The sequence below is a fragment of the Schistocerca cancellata genome, chromosome 2, assembly GCF_023864275.1.
Source record: "Schistocerca cancellata isolate TAMUIC-IGC-003103 chromosome 2, iqSchCanc2.1, whole genome shotgun sequence".
In the NCBI taxonomy this organism is placed as follows: domain Eukaryota; kingdom Metazoa; phylum Arthropoda; class Insecta; order Orthoptera; family Acrididae; genus Schistocerca; species Schistocerca cancellata.
Genome location: NC_064627.1, coordinates 646,293,257 through 646,317,494, shown reverse-complemented (window position 1 = coordinate 646,317,494; position 24,238 = coordinate 646,293,257). Strand labels below are relative to the sequence as shown.

General features: G+C 43.0%; 1 protein-coding gene across 4 annotated transcripts in view; it reads right to left on the bottom strand.

The window, feature by feature from the left end:
- Window positions 1-24,238, bottom strand: part of LOC126162316 (uncharacterized) — a 716,875-nt gene that overhangs the window by 679,859 nt on the left and 12,778 nt on the right. For 2 of the 4 annotated variants that reach the window (XR_007535055.1, XR_007535054.1), the window contains exon 2: window positions 3,248-3,300. The exons of the other annotated variants lie outside the window; for them this stretch is intronic. The gene's annotated coding sequence lies outside the window, so the exon portion shown is untranslated. The remainder of the gene's footprint in view (window positions 1-3,247; window positions 3,301-24,238) is intronic. 4 annotated transcript variants of the gene reach the window in all.

Sequence of the window (24,238 nt, the reverse complement as noted above, 5' to 3'; positions counted from 1 at the left end):
TTCACGTGTATCCATTCGTTGTCTTACTTTTGTGTATTTGACTGCTTAAATTGTCAATTAGTTTTGGCTGTGTAGGCACTGCCTTTGGCAATGCACATTATTGCATCTATCTCATTCTTGACGGTGTTTTATGTTCTCTGTGTAGCATGGACCTAAATGCAGCACCCTTCTGTGTGATGGGATGGCATAATGAGTTGTCCAGTGTTATGTCCGTGTGCGTGCATTTTCAGTGTATGCTGAACTTAAGTTTTTGTTGGTGGGTGGTGATGCCAATAATTCATTTCCGGTCATTGTATCACGTTGTACGCGTAATTGTAATCTATATATACCGTGTATTTAATCTGCCTTGTGTGAAATATTAAATGTTATAACATGATTTGAACCAAACAGCACCTCCGGAGGACAGACAGGTGCGATTGCAAAGCTTAACTCTCGCAACACCAATCGATTGGGTACTTTATGCCCATCTTTTGAAAAAAATTCTAATCTAGGAAGTTACCTTATATTATAAAAATTAGAAAATAAGATTTATTGTTTTTAATTAACTCTTCTACCAGGCTCCATATAAGTGTTAAATTTTTTCGTCAAACCGAACCCAAAAATTTAAGTCTTAGTAGACGATGTAACTTTCCCCAGTATTTCCAACCTCAGGACGTTATTTACACGTCAGTATCTACTCAAAAAGTGTTGTGAGCCCGACTCTATAACGATTAACAAAATTTGCGTTTATTAATTTTTGTTTAGGATGAGCATAAAGCGGGCCTCACCCCTTTTGTAGCCGGCCGTAGTGTCCGTGCGGTTCTAGGCGCTGCAGTCTGGAACCGCGAGACCACTACGGTCGCAGGTTCGAATCCTGCCTCGGGTATGGATGTGTGTGATGTCCTTAGGTTAGTTAGGTTTAACTAGTTCTCGGTTCTAGGGGACTAATGACCTCAGAAGTTGAGTCCCATAGTGCTCAGAGCCATTTGAACCATTTTTGAACCCCTTTTGTAATACACTTTTCTGATAGTGTGTTGATATTGCTAAGAGTGTGCTGAAAGAAATTTCCATAATCTGGACACTACTTCCAAATCAGTACCTCTATTTTTTTTTTTTAGAGTGGACAAAAGTACCCCTCCCCTCCCTCCCTCTACCGTGGTAATGCGCGTTCTGGAAAATAATTGGTATTGCTAGCGTTAATGCAACAAAGACTTTCCTTTCACAGGTATGTTTCATATCGCAACAGGTGTTACTGCTACAGTTAAAGGATGTTTAAATTAGTTCGTAATCGCCTTTTTGTGTGAAAGCACTATCTAGCTGATACTGGTATAGCGCACCTCAATAAGAGAAATGTGCCAATTTCAACTCTGCTTGCTCTACAGCTCAGGGTGTATGACGACAGGCGATGGTGCTTGAACTGCAGGATAACGTAGCAGTTACGTTATTGAGATGTAGAGATAATTTATTTCCCGTTTCGTATGTTAAATTCGTGTTAATGGTTGTGTGGAGTACGACAGTTGTCGAACATTGTGGGAATAGACAGACCGCAAACTCTTCTCTGTTGCTTGCTCTTAGAACCCGTTATCGAACTGTAGATAAAAGGACGATCCGGCAATGTGGCGCACGGAGGCCGACTTCTATTCCAAAGGTACTCCTATCCTTCTTCACAACCTCAGTCTAAACATGTTTGCATCGTATTTGGCCGACATGCGTGTGCAGTCCGACAAGACCACCCCTATCCCCCAACTGCACGAGTTTGGAAAAAAAAACAGTGTACTTTTTGTCCTAGAACAAACAATACCTGTGGTCAAGCCTCATAGAGGAAAATAACTTGATGAGACTACATTCAGCTTAACATGCCCGAGCGATTGTAGTAGACACGGCTGTGCTACACTGTGCCTATGGACCCAAATAAATCATTCGGAGATAAGACATACCACTTTCTGCACAAGAAGAGAGGGGTGACATTTAAAAGTCGGAAAGATGTCCTGACAAAATGTTGACATCTTCTCTATCTCCATGGACTGAAACAAAGCACAACATGAGATACAAAATATGGTGTTCATTTGGCATGCCTGCACAACAGCATATCAATTAGGAGAGAGGAGAACTGTCTTGATTCAGTCTTCTTTCACACATCTATCTTGTCGAATGATGAGACTAAGTCAAACTTCGCGTAAAGAAACGCAATGTAGCTATAAAAACGCTTGCTCAACTTTAATTATGTCAGTCGACATATTAAACAAGACATTAGAAGTCTATAGCATATCCATTAACATGTTCATATGCGAAGCTTTAAGTGTTACGAACAGCATAAACATGGTAGAATCAATATTGAATATTTATTTCCTGTTTCCACTATGACGAGTATAATCAATGGAAATTTATGTTCGTTATTTTTGTTGATGTGTTTTATAAAGGATTTATGCCTTAATATCAGTTTCAGACGTTTAATTTTTAGTGCCAGCGTAAGATTCTTGAGAAATGAATTAAATAATTTCTTGTCTATATTTGGTAGCTTCATTTCATCCCTCTTTGGATACGCTGCATTTAATCATAGGAGGATGTAATTTCAGGTCACGAAAGCGGTGGCATTAATAATCCTATTAATTATACAAAATGATGCACTTTACCTGTACTAATGAAGCATGTTGCCCTTTTTGGGTTCAAAGTAATATAGCTTCACAAATTGTTGTGTAACTACTAAGAATTTGTTGGAAATACGTTTTATGTACTTCTCATCATAATTAGATTTTGAGTTACGGTAAGTCTTAAAACTAATCTAATCTATCTTATATAAAATACCAATTTTATAATCTTTTCCCCTCTTGAATACTTTTTTTCGGACGACGTTGTACACTCGGTATTGAAAAACAACTCAAATTAGTCAGACAACAAGACGCCGATCGTTGTTTTCGTTTTTACATTAAAGACGCAGCGACATTAGCCCTTCCACGCCCACACTGGCATGGTGACCAACACAGACCGTTCTGCTGTGGCATCTGTGAAATCGTTAGTGTTAGAATCGAGGGGTCAAAGGATGCGGGTCTGTCATGTCCGTACATCTGGAAGCAATCATCCACTGGAATGGTCCCATTGAAGAGGTAGTAGACGGAAAGCGATGGAAGGGTGGCGGTCTTAAGGGCAGATGGGGAGAGAAAGTGCCACAGCGAGTGTCGTGCTGCTGGTAGTAGGACTACTCGTGGATCTGTGGTAGTAGCGTCTGTTCATGGTTGGTTGTTAGTAAGTGTTAATAGAGAGGGGTTACCGTTGTGGTGGGCTCCAGCGAGATCTCCTGGGACAGCTGCAGCGTCAGCGTACCTGCAACATACCAAGTTGTCCTCTGCCAGGTCAATTTGATTATAAAATTGGCCGTTGTGTGGAGTCGTTGGGGATTTGTTTGTGCCATGTGTATTCGGATTTCCTGCTTGTGGTGACTAGTTGGCTGTAAGACTACAGCTGCCGGTGCCAGTCACGTGTACTTAGTTTGTGTACTTTGTTTAAGCCTCGCAAGTAACAGGTCCTCTGATGTTCTCATTATACATAAACGATGTACGAAACAGGAAAAGAACCACCACTATAAAATTTTTCGCTAGTGATACTGTTGTCTATATGAAAGTATTGTTATTAGACAATCGTGAGGCAGTGCAGAAGGACTTGGACGAAATTTTTACTTGGTGTAATGAATGGAAACTCTTTTTAAATGTGTAACGTGTAAAATAATGCCAATAACAAAGAGAAACAACGCATTGCTATCCAATTACTAGATTAATGGTGAACATCTTACGCACATCACATCATGTAAGTAGACAGAGGTAACAAATACTCTCAAAACAAAAAACAAAAAAAGAATCAGGGCACCACAAAATAATTATTCGAATGGGACGGAAATCGGTGGAAGTGATGTACATCTACAGACAAACAAAAGGTTAGGCTACAATTTCAGAAAATTGGATGATTTATTCCAGAGAATGAGCTTGACGAACTGAGCAGGTCAATAACGCGTAGGTCCACCTCTGGCTCTTATGCAAGCAGTTACTCGACTTGTCGTTGATCGACAGAGCTACTGGATGTTCTACTGAGCGATATCGTGCCAAGTTATGACAAAATCCCGAGCTGGATGTAGGGGCCTTGTCCAATCGTAGTCAACTGAGAAGAGATCCGGCGACCTTGCTGGTCAAGGTAGGGTTTGGCAAGCACGAAGACAAGCAGTAGAAACTCTCGCCGTGTGCGGGCGGACGTTATCTTGCTGAAATGTAAGCCTAGGAAGGTTTGCCACGAAGGGCAACAAAACGGGGTGTAGAGTACGGTCGATGTACCGCTGGGCTTTAAGTGTGCTGCCGATGACAACAAAAGGGATCCTACTATGAAAAGAAATAGCACCACAGACCACCACTCCATGTTGTCGGGACGTATGGCGAGCGACAGTCAAATTGGTATCCCAGCGCTGCTTGTGGCGTCTCCAGGCGCTTCTTCGCTGGACATTGGGGCTCAGTTCGAAGCAGGGCTCATCACTGAAGACAATCTTATCCCAGTCAATGAGATTCCAGGTCAAAGACGTATCTGGAGATGCCCTGGACAGCGGTGCTATACCAACCTGACTGTCGCCCGCCGTACGGCCCAACAGCCGGGAGTGATGGTCTCGGGTGCCTTTTCTTTTCATTGCAGGACCCCTTTGGTTGTCATCTACGGCACCCTTAAAGCACAGCGGTATGTCTAAGATATTCTACTACCCAATTTGTTGCCCTTCATGGTTACCCACACGGCGAGAGTTTTGTACCAATTGGGCTCACTGTGATTTCAAAGCGTACGATTTGTATAGTCAGTTGCAAGTTCTATACTTTCTTTTTGTTTACCCTATGTATCACGCATTGACTTGAGACTAAAAAGAGGCATGGTTGTCCTTCCGGCATTAAAACCATTTTCAGTGTGTTAGCTACATTTGGTACACAGCAATCCTATAAGACATCAATCGTAAACTGGCCAGAGACTACATTTCTCTTGAAAACATGCACTCTGTTTTACTTAATTTCGAAGTATCACAGTAACTGGGAAGTCATCGGTCTCATCGGATTAGGGAAAGAAGTCGGCCGTGCCCTGTCAAAGGAACCGTCCCGGCATTTGCCTGGAGCGATTTAGGGAAATCGTGGAAAACCTAAATCAGGATGGCTGGACGCGGGATTGAACCGCCGTCCTCCCGCATGCGAGTCCAGTGTGCTAACCACTGCGCTACCTCACTCTGTTACGCCAAAAGTAAAAGTTTTACTGGGAAAATAAGTACAGAGACGGATGATGCTTTACATCATGTCCGTGAAATATTGTCTCGAAGCACATTAGATGACTTGAAAAATTTCACTCTCCCATGTATCGTACAATACTATTATGTGGAGCAACCATATTCCGTGTTGCACCAACGATACGACACAAAATCGTATAGGTGGTGTGAACCAATTAAGTCGCTTCAACTAAATTATTACGAGCTCCACCAATGCGGGTTGTTTCTATGTCCTTTCGTGAGTCGCATCGCGTATCACATCGGCTCAGTGGGAACCGTGCCTAAGAAGTGACATGGAACAGGACCATCACATAAAATTAGTATTCAGAAAGCCAAATGCAAGACACAACCTTGTCGGAAGGTTTCCATGAAGATTAAATGCATCTATAAACGAAGTCACGAACCGGACTGTAATGCGAAGAATTTCAGAGTATTGCTACAGTGATACTTTGGAGTCCTTATCAAGAAGGTATGGCAACAGACATGGAACGAATTCAGAGATACAATTTTAGGATCGAAACAGGTTGGTATGCCACACTCGAAAGCGTAACAGAAACACTTGGTGAACTTTTATAGGAATTCTTAGAAAAGATGCGACGTACTTACCGAAAAAATTAGAATTCTTATAATGAAATAGTGAAGGCAGCAAGAAACAAGCGGGTAAAAAGAGGAAGGCTAGTAGAAATCCTTGGGTAACAAAAGAGATACTGAATTTAACTGGTGAAAGGAGAAAATAGAAGAATGCAGTACATGAAGCGGGCGAAGAGGAATACAAACGTCTCAAAAATGAGATCAACAGGAAATGGAAAATGGCTGAACAGGGATGGCTAGAAGATAAATGTAAGTATAGGAGGGTTGTTAGTGTTGTAACCCCCGGATGATAATTACACGAAATATTTCTCAGAATTCGTAAGCAGTGGGTCCTTGAGGTACAGAATACGCGAACACCTAGAAGTAAGTTTAAACAGTTTATTAACAAAAGACTGATTATAAAACGCGCACACTACGCGTACCCACTGTGTCTGACATCTTAACACCAGCTAATTACGGCTGTATCGAAAGGCTCCATGGTAAGCTAAGAAAAGAGACATATTCACGGCCGAGGCCACGCTAGTTATACGGCGCGCTGCGTACGGCGGCCAGTAGCTTTCTTCCCTGTGGGACACTACGGCCAGACGCTCGTCTAGTGACCAAGCAAATTGTCAGCATTCCAAGATAGGTCGGCTGGCGAGCGCATGTTACGTACTGTACGGCTACGTGCAAACCTGTAGAAGCTTATATAAAGATGTAGAAGCATATATCACTAGCGATAAGACAAATACTGCCTGCAGGAAAATTAGAGAGTCTTTTGCAGAAAAGAGAAACACCTGTATGAATATCAAGAGCTAAGATGAATAACCAGTCCTAAGCAAAAAAACGGAAAGCAGAAAGGTGGAAGCAATATAAGAGGATTTACACAAGGGAGATGTACTTGACGGCAATATTATGGAAATGAAAGAGGATGAAGATGATGATGAAATGGGAGATATGAAACTGTGTGAAGAATTCGACAGAGTACTGAAAGACCTAAGTCGAAACATGGCCCCGGGAGGAGACAACATTCCATTAGAACTACTGAGAGCCTTCGGAGAGCCAGCCTCCACGAAATTCTTACATCTGGTAAGCAAGATGTATGAGACAGCCGAAATACCCTCAGACTTCAAGAAGAATATAACAACTCCAGTCCCAAAGAAAGCAGGTGTTGACAGGTCTGAAAATGACAGCACTATCAGTTTAATAAGATACGGTCGCAAAATGCTAACATGAATTCTTTACAGACGAATGGAAGAACTGGTAGAAGCCGACCTCAGAGAAAGTCAGTTAGGATTCCGTAGAAATGTTGGAACACCCGAGGAAATACTGACCCTACGACGTGTTAGGATTCCGTAGAAATGTTGGAACACCCAAGGAAATACTGACCCAACGACTTATCTTGGAAGGTAGGTAAAGGAAAGGAAAACCTACGTTTCTCGCATTTGTTGACTTATGTTGACTGGAATACGCTCTTTCAAATTCTGAAGGTGGCAGGTGCAAAATACAGGGAGCGAAAATCTGTTTACAATTTGTACAGAAACTGCATGGCAGTTATAAGTGTCGACGGGAATGAGAGGGAAGCAGTGGTTGAGAAGGGAGTGAGACATGGTTATAGCCTATCCCCGATGTTATTCAAGCAGTAAAGGAAACAAAAGAGAAAGTCGGAATAGGAATTAAAATCCATGGAAAAGAAATAAAAACTTTAAGGTCTGCTGACGACATTGTGGTTCTGTTAGAGACCGCAAAGGACCTGGAAGAGCTGAGAGGTGGCATGAGCCCCTTCTCATATTTCTATCTTACGATTCTCCTCTCTAATTGCATGCGGTGGAAAGTTGCTATTCCTTCACACGCGGATTTCCCACGCAGCGTCTCTCGTCACCTGGGTGGTCCAGTGACAGGTGGGCTCTGTTTGACTTTGAAAGGGTAAGCCGACAAGTGTGAGGGAGTCGAGTGAATGCTTTCCAGATGCCGACGTTGTCAAGAGGCACGCCCGCAGGGCCTGAAGTAGTGGCTGGGCTAGAGGTTCCGTTACTTCGCAGAAACTTAGCGAAAACACTTTCTGGCGGGCTACCAGCGAGGCGTGGGAATGACTTGTGTACCCAGGCAGCTGTGGCGGGAAAATTCCCGCGCTTTCTGCAAAATAGTAACCGTGATTGGCTTGCTCAGGGCATAGCTCCGTGACGTAGCAAGATCGGCGCAGAAATTGGCGCCAAGAATTTCCATTGGTGGAATGGTAGCGTTCCGGCAATGGAGTGGAATTTTCCGCCGGTGTTCGAGTTGCTGATTGGAACGTTTAACCACGGCCACTGTCATGGGGGCGGGAATGTTCTGTGTTCGGTTTTGTATGGGTGCTCTTAGGGGCAGTCAGCTCTCGCCTTTCGGTCGAGGACGTCGAAGCAACCAGCCAACGGCTCCAGTACGCCAGATCGTGTCCTGGCAGTCAACAAGACAGTCTGGTAATGTATGTCCGCAGCACTGGCAGATAGGGATTTTCCTAGGTGATAATCAGAGCTCAGCTGAGCGCGCCTGTTCGTCTTTTTTCTAACTTTGTTCTGTCTTGGGTAGCAGCAATTAATGTTGGGTTGGCTATGTGTTTTCTCTAAGATTTGAGTTGCAAGGAATTGGCTGCACATACCACTTCGTCATAATCCTCACAATCTAGTTTAGGGACAACTTCACATTCACAGCGTTTGTTTGAGTATCCAATTTGAGCCAATTTGATGTATCGTTTCATGTGATTTTGTTTATTATTTTGTGTTTAGTCTTAATAAATCATATTGTTATTTTGGACAGAACTTTCATTCTGTTAATCGGTAGAGCAACCCCATCATTCCTCACTATGTTAATGAAACCTTCGTTCATTTAACTTATTTATCAAATTAAATTATTGCAGGTGCCAAACTCTCTTCTACTCCACTGGCAGGGTTGATTAGAGTCAGTTCGCGTATTTTTTTTTTATCCTTGTGCAACAGCAAAACTTGGAGTTAGAATAGGGGGGGCTTAGAGCATCATGTACATATGTAGATTCTAGAAGAATTGAGTGTTAAATACACTGCTAGCCCCGGTACCTCGCATAAAATGGCAACCCTTAGTCTCGGATCTTTCCTGTGAATCACTGATTAACAAACAGTATTCTTAGTAGGAACATTCAATTTTTTTTCTCTACTATTTTTATTATTAGTACCCAAGTTCTTTTTCTTATAGTTCCGTGATTAGTTTTTTATTAGCGGCGCATGATTACAGTTTTTGTTTTCAGTGTATATATATTTTTGTTTGTTCATTGCTTTTTTGTGTTTCTTTTATGTTGTGTCTGTACCACATCACACTTTGTCAGGTTTGTGTGCGGTTTCTGTACCACAACAAATCGTGCATGTAATTATAGCGTTGGAACGACGTTTTTGAAATTTTATGTTTATGTGTAAAATATTGGGAGTAGACTATTTTTATTGTGCATCTTTAGATAAATTTGTTTTTCATGAGTGATCACGAGAAGGAAGGCACGACTATTATCGAGCGAAGCTAAAACAAAAGTGAATACCATAATGGATAAGGGGCACGTTACTGACGGGGATAGGTTCGGAGATGAGATGGGCACATTTTCAGCAGGACAGGACGCCAGGTCATTGATGAGGAAGGTGATTTGGACGCGATCTTAGAGCAGCGTTGCGGCCGTGATTATAATAGTGAGGTAGAGGATGAAACAGAGACAGGCACACAGGTCGAGGCGGTAGCAGAACTTTATAATCAAACGAACGAGAGCAGACAGGGGCTAGCTCGGCCACGTCAGAGCTCTAGCGCCCAAGTGTCCAGAGTTACATCTCCCACGTTTGAAGAGGATCAAAAAGATGACATAAACCCAATACTGAGCTTCCTACGGTCAATGAAAGAAGAAGCTGACGAACAACGTAAGAAGGAGAAGGAAGAAGCTGACGAACAGCGTAAGAGGGAGAAGGAAGAAGAGGAGAAACAACGTAAGAAAGAGAAGGAAGAAGCTGAGAAACAACGTAAGAAGGAGAAAGAAGAAGCTGACGAACAGCGTAAGAAGGACACAGAGGCAATAATTTCGCATATAGGGGAAATTCGTGGGGAATTATTAACAATAAAGAAAGAATGTGGAGAAGCAAAGCAAATGTCAATGGTAGCACAAAAAGTAGCAGGCCTAGCCAAAACTGCAGCAACAGGGGCAATGAAAATCGCAAGAGTAACTTCTCAACTCGCAGGGCGCTTGCGACGTGCGACACAAGTCCACTCCAAATCCCTAGCGGCCTTAAAGACCCAAGGTAATATTGCGGTTACGAACATCACGAAACGAATGAAAGAAGTAGAGAGTCGGATAGCAAAACTAGAGCGAAACGGGCACACGAGCACTGCGCGTTCGGATACCAATGATGGAGTACACAGGATTGTGTCTCCGAGGAAAAGCCCGCCGTGCTCTAGCCCAGTGACAGCGTGCGGAACGAACAATGCACACGCAGAAACAGCGAGTAATAGCTCCAATAATTGCAGCCCACTTAGAAGAATGAATTCTGAATGCCACTTCCACTGTGATACGGACGTAGCACATCACAGTTATCAGCAAGATAGATCAGGACACTCAGCAGACGTGCAAGTATCGGAAACGAGTGACAACACCAGTGCGAGGATCTGACAGAATTTTGATCACAATCACTTCCTGTCGATACTAAAACTCCAGAAATTCAAAGATAATGGGGGGTCGATGCATCCGAAGAGCTGGGTGATGCAATTTACAAATTCATTACCGTCGTCATGGCCAACCCATGCCAAATTAGAATTCATGTGTGGACACATCGAAGGCCAAGCCGCGGAAAAGATGCGGGGCGTGGCAGCGACGTGTCGGACTTATCAGGAATTTGTTGGTGCATTCCTGCGGACCTACTGGTCAAAGGGAACGCAAGATAGGATTAAAGAGGAAATAATATTTTGTCCTGAACTGGAAGTGTCCGGGCATAGGAGCGCAACCAAATTTTTTGATGATTTACTCAAGAAGAATCAGTTTTTAGATAGTCCATATAGCAACGCAGAAATCATTAAATTTTGCTTTTCCAAATTGCCAGTTAGGTATCAACAGACACTTGTCGGGAAGTGTGGATCTGACATAGATGCATTCAAGAGTCTACTGCGCGAACTCGAAGTAGTCTTCGATAAACAAGACGCAAAGGACAGGAAGAAGGCGCAAAATAACAAATACCACGGGCCAGCAAGGGAAGACGACAACAGATCGCATAATCGCATTGGTCAGTTAGGAAACCAGGGTTACGGAAATCAAGGTTACGCTATTCAAGGTTATGGAAATCAGAGACACGGAAACCAGAACGTCAGGGAACAGGGTCAATCTAGACAAGCAATCTGGGACAGGAGGAATGACGAACGGCAAAGCGACCGTAATTGGAGAGAGCGAAATCAAGGACAACAGGAGAACCAGGAGATTGAAATTAGACCTCCAAATCCTAATGCACGTCAGAGGAGGGGGAGTCTAAGAAGGGATTGACGCTAGTCCATAGGACGCCACCACTTCTCTCACACAAAGAAGTTCGTGGAATAATAGTAGTTTAAGTGGTGTACATAGTAGAATAGGCAAATATATGAACCTTTTTTCGGGGAACAATAATCGTTGCATTAATAGATTAAGATTGTTAAAGTATTAGCACGCTGCGTTTTCTCGCATAAGAATTTACTGCTGTTAACTTTTTTTGTCTATGTTCGCGGTCTCCTCTGTCGTTGCGATAAGAGGCACTACCTTTCCATGAGCAATGTTTTGTCCTTTCCTATCTGGTGCCCATGTTAAGGGATAAAGATGAGTGACGAGATGTCGCACAAACGGGCGCATACAAGAACGTGCTCTTAGAAGCGTTCTGAGAAGTCGTGATACGCTCCGTAGCGGCCACAACCAGTTCGTTGTGATGATGATGTTTGGTTTGTGGGGCGCTCAACTGCGTGGTTATCAGCGCCCGTACAATTTCCCAACCTTTGCTCAGTCCAATTTTGCCACTTTCCTGGATGATGATGAAATGATGAGGACAACACAAACACGCAGTCATCTCGAGGCAGGTGAAAATCCCTGACCCCGCCGGGAATCGAACCCGGGACCCCGTGATCGGGAAGCGAGAACGCTACCGCGAGACCACGAACAACCAGTTCGTGAGACGTTCATACCAATGCTTGCAGGCACGCGTCAGTGCACTGCAAGATTGTGGTATATTGCGTGATTTCGAGGATGAATATAGGCAGTATAGTTTTTGCAGAGCTGCGCCAGCATCGTTGTCTTGCAAGTCGGGGTGAACCTGTGAGCGTTTGACTCCAATGGTGCCCTAGACGAGAGAAATGCGGGCATAAAGCCTACCATGCCAATGTGCTGGTTGGGGATTTAGCGTGCTGCTCGTGACTGTCACAGATGAATAACCAGGGACTTATACTTGGATATTCGTGACATACTGTGTAGCTGGCGTGTGGTGGGCGATGGAATCCTCAACAGGAACCAGTCCTGGCTTGGTCATATTACATTGCCTCTGGAAAGGTGTGCTTTGATCGCGAATACTGCATAACATAAAAAAAAGAAGTTGCAACTATAAATTTATTGTCTTATATAGCCATGGCTAACCCAGTCTCTGGAGTTTCAGTGAGGCGCAGTGAGAACTCGGAGGCCAAGTCGTACGGCGCGCACGTCACTGTCCTCAATAGCGGCGAGCAGCGAGACATCTCAGCGGAACAGGAATGATGTAAGAGTGTTGTATAAGGTAAAAAGAAAAAAAATATAATAATAATAGAGAGAGTACCATATACTAGGATAAATTAAACTTTAGGATTTTTACAATACTAGATCCTTAATAGTGTGGCGGTTTTCTACCACTAGTGTTCAGCAGAGCGCGCCTGTTGAGATGCTATTTTTCAGGTCACCAAACCACAGACCCGAGATGGAGGGAAGACTGGCGAGCGAAAGTAGCATAGTTGCATGTTCTTTATAGCACAGTAAAACTTAGACCTGCATAACAACATAATTTAATTAAAAGACATAGAATGTAGATCGTTGGCAAATGGTAGTTAATTCTTGAGCATGTCCACTGTCGATCTATATAATTAATAGTAATATTAGTGCGGGCCCACACATTTAGCTGTTCATCCAGTGCAGCGTCACACACCATGTACAGTAATGAGACCAGTCTCTATTTTGTTATAATGATAGCCATAGATTAATAGTTATAAAAGTAAAATAAGAGTGTCTGAAATGACAGACCATCAATGTGTCATTATGTAAATTTATTATAACATAGAAGGTCATGGAAAAAAAAGTTAGGCATAAGATTTTTGTCAGAACTGTGCAGATGACGGGTATCGTGACAATGCAGAGGCCAGCCAGCGTAAAAACAAAAGGTCTTCGGCCACCTGACGCGAAGGGCGCGAGAGCATCCGGTTCTACAAGCTGACAGTCACCGGGCCGTATACCTGAGGGATTAGGCGGCAGACAGCCCTCGCCGGGCCACAAGCGAAAGTGAGGCTGGCCGTTGACACTGACATGCGACCCACACACGACAGCCAACTAGCTCTCCGGATGCGGCAGCCGTTTGGAGGGATTCCCAGTGGCAGACCACGTTGTCGTGAGTACACGAAGAAGATCACACATGGTGTCATAACCGGCGTCTCATGTGCCTCAGGACAGAAAGGGACGCTATATACTCACATGTTTGGGTTTTTACAACTCACTAGCATTGGCCGATCTGCATACACAAAGCAGTATCGTGCCACACTAACAAATGTATGGTCTCATTTCTAACTTCTCCTCTCTATTAGAGAGCAGTTTTAGCAATCGTCGCTCCTAGTTCGATCCTGTATGGATGACCTCCCACACTTGTGTAGTCACTCCACGTGCCATCATCCCTCGTCGAACTGCAATATTGGTAAACGTAAAGTACTGTCCAGCGAGAGAAGAGACCTAGACTAGTGATGTATCCCAACAAGTAGACCTCAGAGACAATTAATCGACGTGAGGAGGGCCTATCACTGTGTCTTCCTACCATACTGCCGTGATCATATGCGTAGGTCTGACTACAATCTCAACAGCGTATTGCAGACGCTCCAGCACTCCCTATTGCTGTTGCAACAACGTAGCAACAACACCCAACGTTTAGCCCTATGTGATGTCAGTACTGTGGCCCCATCCCAAAAGCCCCCCTCCAATGCTCAAGACATGGAACCACGTGCATCAATGCATATGACTCAACATGCCAACCCCCTCAGAGAAACTAATGAATTTGTGAAGTGCTTCGAACATTTCTAACAATGTGATTTAGTGCCTCATTCTCAGCACAGTCGTGAACAGTGTGCAATGTGCACGCACAACTTAATGTCCCATGAACCTTGTTTTTTTTCTTAAATTTCTTTCTCTAGTGTTGTTTTTGTAATGTATGTGATACCTTGTATGTGTTTGTTTTACATTGTAATTCTTATTACAAATTACTGTATTGTTCTCCACACCATGTTTTTTTTTGTATCTTGTATTTATTGTTGTGTGTATGCAAACAGTGTGCCTGAAGTCTCCATAAACTGAAGCAGATACCACCACTGTCATTGTGAATGGACCATCAGCTCAGGGAACATTTTGTAAAGGTTATTCTTGCTGCAGGGAGACAGAATGAATCAGAGGTTGTAATTAGATTCTGAAAGCTCACAAAGAGATTGTTAACTTAAATAGTATCATGTGTGAGTGAGTTCAGGTTAGTTTAATGATTAAAATTGTTGTAACATCTTGGGCATTTAATTGCGGAGCACTCCAACTCTGATTGTAAAGAATAAATTGCTCCATATTTGGCTCACATGTCCGGGCCATATTTAGAGAGTGAATGTCTGTGTGAATCGGTGTTTGGAAGGGGCTCCCTGGGTATGGATGTGTGATGTGAGTGTTAGTGTTCCATATTAAGAAGGTGAAGTTGGCTACATCATAAATAATCCTCCCTCTATGAGCTGCATTTTTCAGTTGCAGTGATTTTCTTTATAGAGTGCGGCATGTGCAGCCAGTTTGCGAGATTGTTCTTGGGCGATTGACTCACTACTTGCTCCTAAGTGAGCCAACCGCTCACCAATTACAATCTAAAATGGCGTAGGGGCTATGAGAGGTGGCATGAGCCCCCTCTCATATTTCTATCTTACGATTCTCCTCTCTAATTGCATGCGGTTGAAAGTTGCTATTCCTTCACACGCGGACTTCCCACGCAGCGTCTCTCATCACCCGGGTGGTCCAGTGACAGGCGGGCTCTGTTTGACTTTGAAAGGGTAAGCCGACAGGTGTGAGGGAGTCGAGTGAATGCTTTCCAGACGCCGACATTGTCAAGAGGCACGCCCGCAGGGCCTGAAGTAGCGGCTGGGCTAGAGGTTCCGTTACTTCGCAGAAACTTAGCGAAAACACTTTCTGGTGGGCTACCAGCGAGGCGTGGGAATGACTTGTGTACCCAGGCAGCTGTGGCGGGAAAATTCCCGCGCTTTCTGCAAAATAGTAACCGTGATTGGCTTGCTCAGGGCATAGCTCCGTGACGTAGCAAGATCGGCGCAGAAATTGGCGCCAAGAATTTCCATTGGTGGAATGGTAGCGTTCCGGCAATGGAGTGGAATTTTCCGCCGGTGTTCGAGTTGCTGATTGGAACGTTTAACCACGGCCACTGTGGTTTTGTACGGGTGCTCTTAGGGGCAGTCGGCTCTCGCCTTTCGGTCGAGGACGTCGAAGCAACCAGCCAACGGCTCCAGTACGCCAGATCGTGTCCTGGCAGTCAACAAGACAATCTGGTAATGTATGTCCGCAGCACTGGCAGATAGGGATTTTCCTAGGTGATAATCAGAGCTCAGCTGAGCGCGCCTGTTCGTCTTTTTTCTAACTTTGTTCTGTCTTGGGTAGCAGCAATTAATGTTGGGTTGGCTATGTGTTTTCTCTAAGATTTGAGTTGCAAGGAATTGGCTGCACATACCACTTCGTCATAATCCTCACAATCTAGTTTAGGGACAACTTCACATTCACAGCGTTTGTTTGAGTATCCAATTTGAGCCAATTTGATGTATCGTTTCATGTGATTTTGTTTATTATTTTGTGTTTAGTCTTAATAAATCATATTGTTATTTTGGACAGAACTTTCATTCTGTTAATCGGTAGAGCAACCCCATCATTCCTCACTATGTTAATGAAACCTTCGTTCATTTAACTTATTTATCAAATTAAATTATTGCAGGTGCCAAACTCTCTTCTACTCCACTGGCAGGGTTGATTAGAGTCAGTTCGCGTATTTTTTTTTATCCTTGTGCAACAGCAAAACTTGGAGTTAAAATAGGGGAGGCTTAGAGCATCATGTACATATGTAGATTCTAGAAGAATTGAGTGTTAAATACACTGCTAGCCCCGGCACCTCGCAGAGCAGCTGAACAGAATGGACTATGTCTTAAAATGAGGATATAAGACGAACATCAACAGAAGCAAAACGAAGATAAATGAACGTAGCCGAATTAAATCAGGTGATGCTGAGGGAACTATATTAGGAACTAAGACACTTCAAGCAGTAAATGCGTTTTGCTATTTGGGGAGCAAAATAATTGATGGTGGTCGAAGTAGAGAGGATATAAAACTAGACTGGCTATGGCAAGGAAAACGTTTCTAAAGAAGAGAAATTTTTTAACATCGAGTATAGATTTAAATGTCAGAAAGTGTTTTCTGAAGGCATTTGTATGGAGTGTAGCCATGTGTGGAAGTGAAATGTGGACGATAAACAGTGTAGACATGAGGAGAATAGAAGTTTTTGAAATGTGGTGCTACAGGGGAATGCTCAAGATTAGATGGGTAGATCACATAACTAATGAGTAGTTGCAGAATAGAATTGGGAAGAAGAGAGCCAGCCTCAGTGGCTGTGCGGTTCTAGGCGCTGCAGTCTGGAACCGCGAGACTGCTACGGTCGCAGGTTCGAATCCTGCCTCAGGCATGCATGTGTGTGATGTCCTTAGGTTAGTTAGGTTTAACTAGTTCTAAGTTCTAGGGGACTAATGACCTCAGAAGTTGAGTCCCATAGTGCTCAGAGCCATTTCAACCATTTGAAGAAGAGAAATTTGTGGCACAAATTAACTAGATGAAGGGGTCGGTTGGTAGGACGCGTTCTGAGGCATCAAGGGATCACCAATTTAATACTGGAGGGAGCCTGGAGGGTAAAAATTGTAGAAGGAGAAATGGTACAAATGGCTCTGAGCACTATAGGACTTAACATCGGAGGTCATCAGTCCCCTAGAACTTAGAACTTCTTAAACCTAACTAACCTAAGGACATCACACACATCCATGCCCGAGGCAGGATAGGAACCTGCGACCGTAGCTTTCACGCGGTTCCAGACTGTAGCGCCTAGAACCGCTCGGCCACTCCAGCCGGTGAATGGAATTCGTTAGTAGGGAAAGGAAGAGAAGGAAACGCAGTAGGTGAATATGAACCTGCGACTGTAGCGGTAGAGCGAGAGCAAGTGATAACTTCACTAAGCAGATTCAGAAGAATGTAGGTTGTAGTAATTATTTGGAGATGAAAAGCCTTGTAAAACGTCTTCACGGGTTTGCCGCCGGATCACGTGCAAATTCCACAATGTTTCCTCGGAGCAGCTGTCAGACATCTTCTGGTGGTTCAACCTTGCTGGTGGCTAGGTACACTGACAGTATCCGCACGTCGACGCTCCGCTTCTAGAACACACGCCCGAAGAATGCGCCGGCGCGGAAATCGCGCATGCGCAAATGATGTGCAGATAGATGGTGCCATATTCAAACGCCCTCTGCCGAAAATTGCAGAGCGGCTCTCCTGCGCGTGCGCTGTACGCTGCGTTTACCAACAGTGTGGCCAGACGTTACTCACCAAAGACCGCACTAGACCATAGTGATTAAATAGCAGCCAGTGCAGGGGTCGAGACTGTGCTCAGTTGAAATCCCGCATCTCTGTTGATGAGATTATCGGCTGTACGAAGATGTATTGCTTCCTCAATGGCGCAGTCTCGGAAAGATGATGCCGGGGGTAAAACTTCCGTCTTTTCATAAGTCATGCAATGTCCTGTATTCAGACACTGTTCCGCAACTGCCGACTTTTCCGGTTGATGAAAGCGTGTATTACACTGATGTTCGTCGCAGCGATCTTGTACTGTGCGCTATGTATGGCCCACACTGACAAGGAATCTTGTACACACCACAGCGTACAGCGCACGCGCAGAAGAAGCGCTCTGCGATTTTCGGCAGAGCCCGTTTGAATATAGCACCATATGTCTGCATATCATTTGCGCATGCGCGATTTCCACGCCGGCGCATTCTTCGCGCACGTGTTCAGGAAACGGGGCGTCGACGTGCGGATAGTCAGTGTACCTACCTACCAGCAAGGTTGAACCACTTGAAGATGTCGGACAGTTGCTCCATGGAAATATTGTGGAAGTTGCACAACGTGATCCGGCGGCAAACCCGTGAAGATTATTCACAACATATCCGCCGGGAACGCTCGAAGAGTCGCTTGAAGAGCCTTGTTCAGGATAGAGTGGCATGGAGCGCTGGATCAAACCAGTCTCTGGCCTGAAGACCACAACAACGACAGCTCGGGAAAGATCGATCTTTGCGTCCCTTCCCCTTACAAATTCCCAGCATAGGAACAAGGAACCGCTAAATTTTTCACAACGAGGAATGAGCACTTTATCGCTTCGTTTCCCACTTGAATGACGGCAGTTAACTTACTCTGAATTCGCTGCATGCTTCCACATAAGGCTCCTGCAATTCTACAATTCTGAACTGGCACTGATGGCAACAACTTCATCTGATTGATACACTAGAAAAGGTCTTAGTCCATAACGGATACACTCACGCTCGTATCAATAATTGCATTCACGGGCATGCTATTTATGTTTCCCTTGATTGTGGCTTGTACCAACTCACAATTTCGCTGAGCGCAATTTTTTCGGATCAGCACTGAGTTCTTCTTTCAGATACAGCCCTTCGTTGTATCTGAGTATGGATACATTTACGTATCAAAAAAAAAAAAAAAAAAGTTCAAATGGCTCTGAGCACTACGGGACTTAACATCTGTGGTCATCAGTCCCCTAGAACTTACAACTACTTAAACCTAACTAACCTAAGGACATCACAAATATCCATGCCCGAGGCAGGATTCGAACCTGCGACCGTAGCAGTCGCACGGTTCCGGATTGAGCGCCTAGAACCGCTAGACCACCGCGGCCGGCATTAACGTATCAATTGCCCCCCATTTGTGCTCCCACGACCACATACGGAAGGCTTACATTGGTCGTGCGTAATTTGTTCGCTTACGATGTACTTGGTTGTTGATCATCAGCCATTTTTACTCTTCTCACGCTATGATACGTTGCATCTGTTGCGGCGCCTCATTCTGTGGTGGTAGTCACTGCGATTGTTGATTGTTGCGATTTGGTTTGAATGCCAGTTTGCTGACTCTGTCTTTTGTCCTTGTTTAATCATCTCCCTCACATCCTCGGGTTGAAACGAGACATTGTAGCCCCCTTCATTTCTCCTCTTTCTATTAAAATTGTCGTTCCCGTTCTTAAACGAATTCCCATTGGACTTGTTGTTATTATCAATTCCATAATTACCTTGACTTCCGTGCTCGTTTTCGTGGTAGCCATCGACCCACGCACAAAAATCATCTCTATGGTGTCCGTTTTTCCTTGGACTGTTTCCATTCTCATTTCTATTTTTGTTAAAATTATTGTGGCTTTCTCATTTTGCTTTGCATCCTTCTGTATGAGGTCAAGTAAGTCAACATTGGCCATAAACTGTTCCAGGTTCGTATCAGGGACATGGAAAAGTTTTTTACCAATGGCAGTTGGTAGTCTGCCTTTCAGTAGTCGCAGTACATCTCTTGGAGACATTGGCTCATCCCAATACCGAGTCGTATTTAAGTACTTTTCAAAGCATTTGCGCAGGTTTCCCTGTCTTGGATTACATACTTCGGGATTGTAAACAAGCTTCCGTAAGAGTTCTTGAACACACTTCGATCAGAAGCGTGACAGAAATAACTCACCACATCCTGAAAAATTCCGACAGGTGTTGACGATTCCATCGCCCGCAATGCTGCCTCGCCAGCTATGAAAGAAATCACAAATTGAACCTTTTGTCTCTCTGCAAAGAAGTAAGCAGTACATTCCTATAACTGTTAATGAAAATTAGGGATGTACTGTCTTTTGCTCTTCCGAGAATGTCTGGAATTGTCTATGTTTTATAAGCGACTCTTCGTGTTTTATAAGCGACAAGGATGCCACTGCATCATCAGCGGCTATTGCGCCAACAATGCGCTCGTCACTGCTCGCGCTGTATCTGCCAGTTTGATTGCGGTTTAAAATCTCGAAACGCGCAGTGTTAATGGGGCTGTTACCGCACCGGTAAGTAGTACTTGGGATTTCATTAAGTTCTCTAGATCTGTTCTCGTTAGTGTCACAGCCTGCCATAACCATACGCTGCTGTGTTTCACGCACATCCTGTGGCAGTCGTGCAATAAGGTCATCTTTCTCGCGATTTACTGCAATGTTCCAAGTTGCAGTGTCGCTGTAACTTCGGTTTCTATTTTATTGTCTATATTACTGGACAAATCGTCCACAGAGCTAGTAATGTTTCTTACCTGGTCTTCAAGTGTTTGGTGAGCTTCTTTTGGTCTGAAACTTCCTGACAGATTAAATCTGTGTGCCAGACCGAGACTCGAACTCGGGACCTTCTGGTCTGTTTACTTGTGAGACCAGTTCACTCACTTTACTAGGCAAATCCTTATTTTTGGTAACTAGGTCTCTCATTTGTTTTCGTATGTATCCATTCCCTCCTTTATGTGGCCCAGGGTACACTTATCACGAGCTTCGAGAACTTGTTCAGTTGTTCGTTCAGGCTATTATCTTTTTCGAGTTCGCGCATTATTTCCGTGCCCTCTCGTTTCTTTTCCTTTATACTCTCTTTCAAGTCTAGCTTTTGTAGCTACAGAGAAACGAAATCGTTTCCTTTCGCCGGAAGTAACAGAATCTCATCTGTCGCAACGGCCGGTGCAGTATTAGTAGAAGTGTCAGCTGAATTGGTGCTTGTCTGTTGTTCAGTGTTTCCACACTATAATCGGTTCATCATAAGAATAAAACTGATGTAAAGAAACACAAACGCGATGATTGGTCAGAAGCCGTAGCACACGTACACTGGTGTAGTTACGCTCCTGGAAGTATGTCCTACTTATGTATTAGAAATCTTGTTATTAAGTTACGGTACATGAAACTTTAAGATATTCAAATGTATAAACAGCCATCAACGGTTTTCTTTCTTGTTCATGCGTTGTAAATGCACGCCTCCTTGTTTCTAATTACATATTGGGCGCAAAATTCCTGTTTCTGTTTCAAATTCAAATTTTTAATCATCGATGTTTTATGAAAGACTGTCCATAAAAGTTGTTTAAATTAAGAAAACACAACAATTTTATTATAAGGGCAAAAACGAAAACCTAAATCCTCTTTATTTGGACTACGTCCATCGTTTTATACCACAGAGGTAGGTAAGTATCGTAGAAACATGAAAACCAATAATTTTTACAGCATCGAGCACATCATTCAAATGCTGTATTTTTACATTTGCTACTGAACCATTATAGTATGAACCCAACAAAACTGATCGAGAGCCAAACTGCGGGATTCGGCCCGAGAAGTACCAAGACTGTTAAGCTGCCAGACGTATTGGAACTATCGCACGAAGCTTTTTCACACGTCACTGCCGAACCCTGACGGGGTATAGAACGGCTCGTCATAACATAAGAAGAGAAAATGCTGCGCTTGGTTGACTTCGTGGATTCTGTTGTTGTTAGGCTCGTTATCAACGTAGCAGGTAACACTTCCAAAACTGAAATGTATTTCTCGGATTCGGATAAGGAAGGATTACCAGACGACTGACTGTAAGTAATACCTTCAGTGGCTTCAGTATTTAACTATACGGTGAAATCGTTGAATACTCTCTTACGCTACACACAATCTTATGCAGAAAAACTACCCTGCGTTTAAGTCAGGAATTTTCATCATTCTTGTTTTTAATTACAACAGTAAGTTAGCTAAAAACGAAAACGTGTTGCGCTTTTCGTCTAGTCGTCTAAGTTGTGGGAGACTTAAAGCGAATTATTTCATTCTGCTTAAAAATTAAATGACATTGCTCTTCTGCTCGTCTCTTTTTACGTGCCAACTGCAACTGGCTACGTGACTGCAGGCTAACTGTACCAGCTGACCGGCCAATGCTGTCCAAGTTAAATGCGCCGGTAAAGCTGTCGTCCCGCATTTTCGGTAAGTCAATGTGCACGTAACGCACAGCACAAAACGTACCCTTATTATCATACTTGACAGTACTGGTGACAGCTTGGCTGCAGTCCCACGTGAAACGGAAATCCAATGACGTTCCAGCAAACATGGAAGAATACACAGTGCAATGTATACGTCAGGTTTATTCTTATGATGAACGGATTTTATGTTATGTGAACACTCTTACATCAATTGTGGGTCCTCAATCGTATTTGTTTTAACCAGTTATTAATTAATCAGTTAAAAATCGTCCTTAAAATACATAGTTTCAAATTTCTAGTAGGTTTGTAATGTCACCTACTGTAAATAGGTATTAACTCACCTAGCATTGTTTGTTATACAGTATTACATTGGTTGTGAGTTCATAATTGTGTTAAAAACCATCGTTAGTATTTAAAGATAGCTATTAATAAGGTATTTTGTATTGTTATTTGCTATTACTTGTGCTTTGTATTAATGTCGTTTGGCCGATTTCTCACTATACTACTGCGTCCAAGGACAAAAGTTCTGGTAAAATTTAACATCCCCTGGAAAGATACTTCTTAACACCCCCATTTGGGTTGCAGGCAGTGGGAAAAAACTGAGGACGACCGAAAAAGAGAATATGCTCATCTGAGCGTTTGCATGATAATTACCAGTTTCGTTTCAAACTAGGCTGATAAAAGTTGTTAAAAATGTTTCCAAATTAACCCATGAAATTTGAAAGTACCAGTTTCCAAATTAACACTATGAAGTGTTAAAATACCAGTACAAATATATGTTTCTTAATAGTTGTTGCAACTACTTTCATTACATGGTACTTTGGATCTAAAGAATGCAAATGTGAGCATTATTCTTTGAAAAAGTATGGGTATACTGTTCATGTGTAACAAAATATGTTGGACAATTGGTTTTTTACAGTCTTGTGGCGAAATACATAGAGTTTGTTTTTCAGGTATCTGATTTGTCAATGTTGCCCCAAGGTACAGGAAAGGACCCTCATCGATCGACATGGGTTGGCTGGTAAGCTGCAATGAAGTGGGTTCAGAGCCAGGCCTCATCGGTGGTCAGCTGTTGCAGCCGGCATAGACACTGCCCTAAATAGGCAGGATAAAGTAATGTTAACACATTTTTTTCTCAAGTGATGGAAATGAAAAGCAAATGGTTGCTGCCCATGTCAAAAGCTCAGGAGAATATCTAATTTGCTTTGTTATAGTAAGCTGTAATTGCTCCAAAACAAATTCTATTTTAGGGGCTATAGCATCATCAAATTTGTCATTAGCTTGCAGTGCTTGTTTGAGAACATTGTCTGAAATTATAACCTTCTCAATTCTAATCTGATGAATGAGGAAAAGTACATCAAGAAAACAGAAAAATTTATGGAACAGAACAACATCATCAAGTTAATCAGTGATCCTACGATGAAGTACCAAAGAAATATTCAAAAATTCTTAAAAACCCTCAGTCACTGTCATGGGGACTCAAGCCAAATGCATTACACAAAAGAGTCCCTAAGCACCCAGCCTCAATAGTTTACCAAAGACACATAAAAATAGCTGACCAATCAGGCCCATAATCAATTTCAAAAATGCACCATCTTACCACCTAGCTAGACACTTACATACATTACCGCAGAAATCTAAAAAATACCAGTGAACAGTTTCGAAAGATAACATACTATCAACAGCAACCCTGGTATCTTTTGACATCACATCCATGTACACAAATGCACCATTAGAAGGAACAATCAGCATTGTTGAACACAGCTGCAGTATCAAGGGAACATAACAAGTACACACATAGATGAAATAAAAGCCACCCTAAAGATTATAACAGAACAGAATTACTTCACTTTCAAGAAAGAGTTCTATCTTCAAAAAGATGGGCTACCAATGGGTTCTCCCATCAGATTATATTAGATTAGTACTTGTTCCATAGACCATGAATACGACACTTTGTAATGATGTGGAACGTGTCAGGTTAATAAAAGGTGTCTATACAAGATATTACATTACACAAAATATAACATGACACTCAATATTTTTAATGTTTTTGGGGGGAAATTGCCCACTTAATATATCCAAAAATTCATCTAATG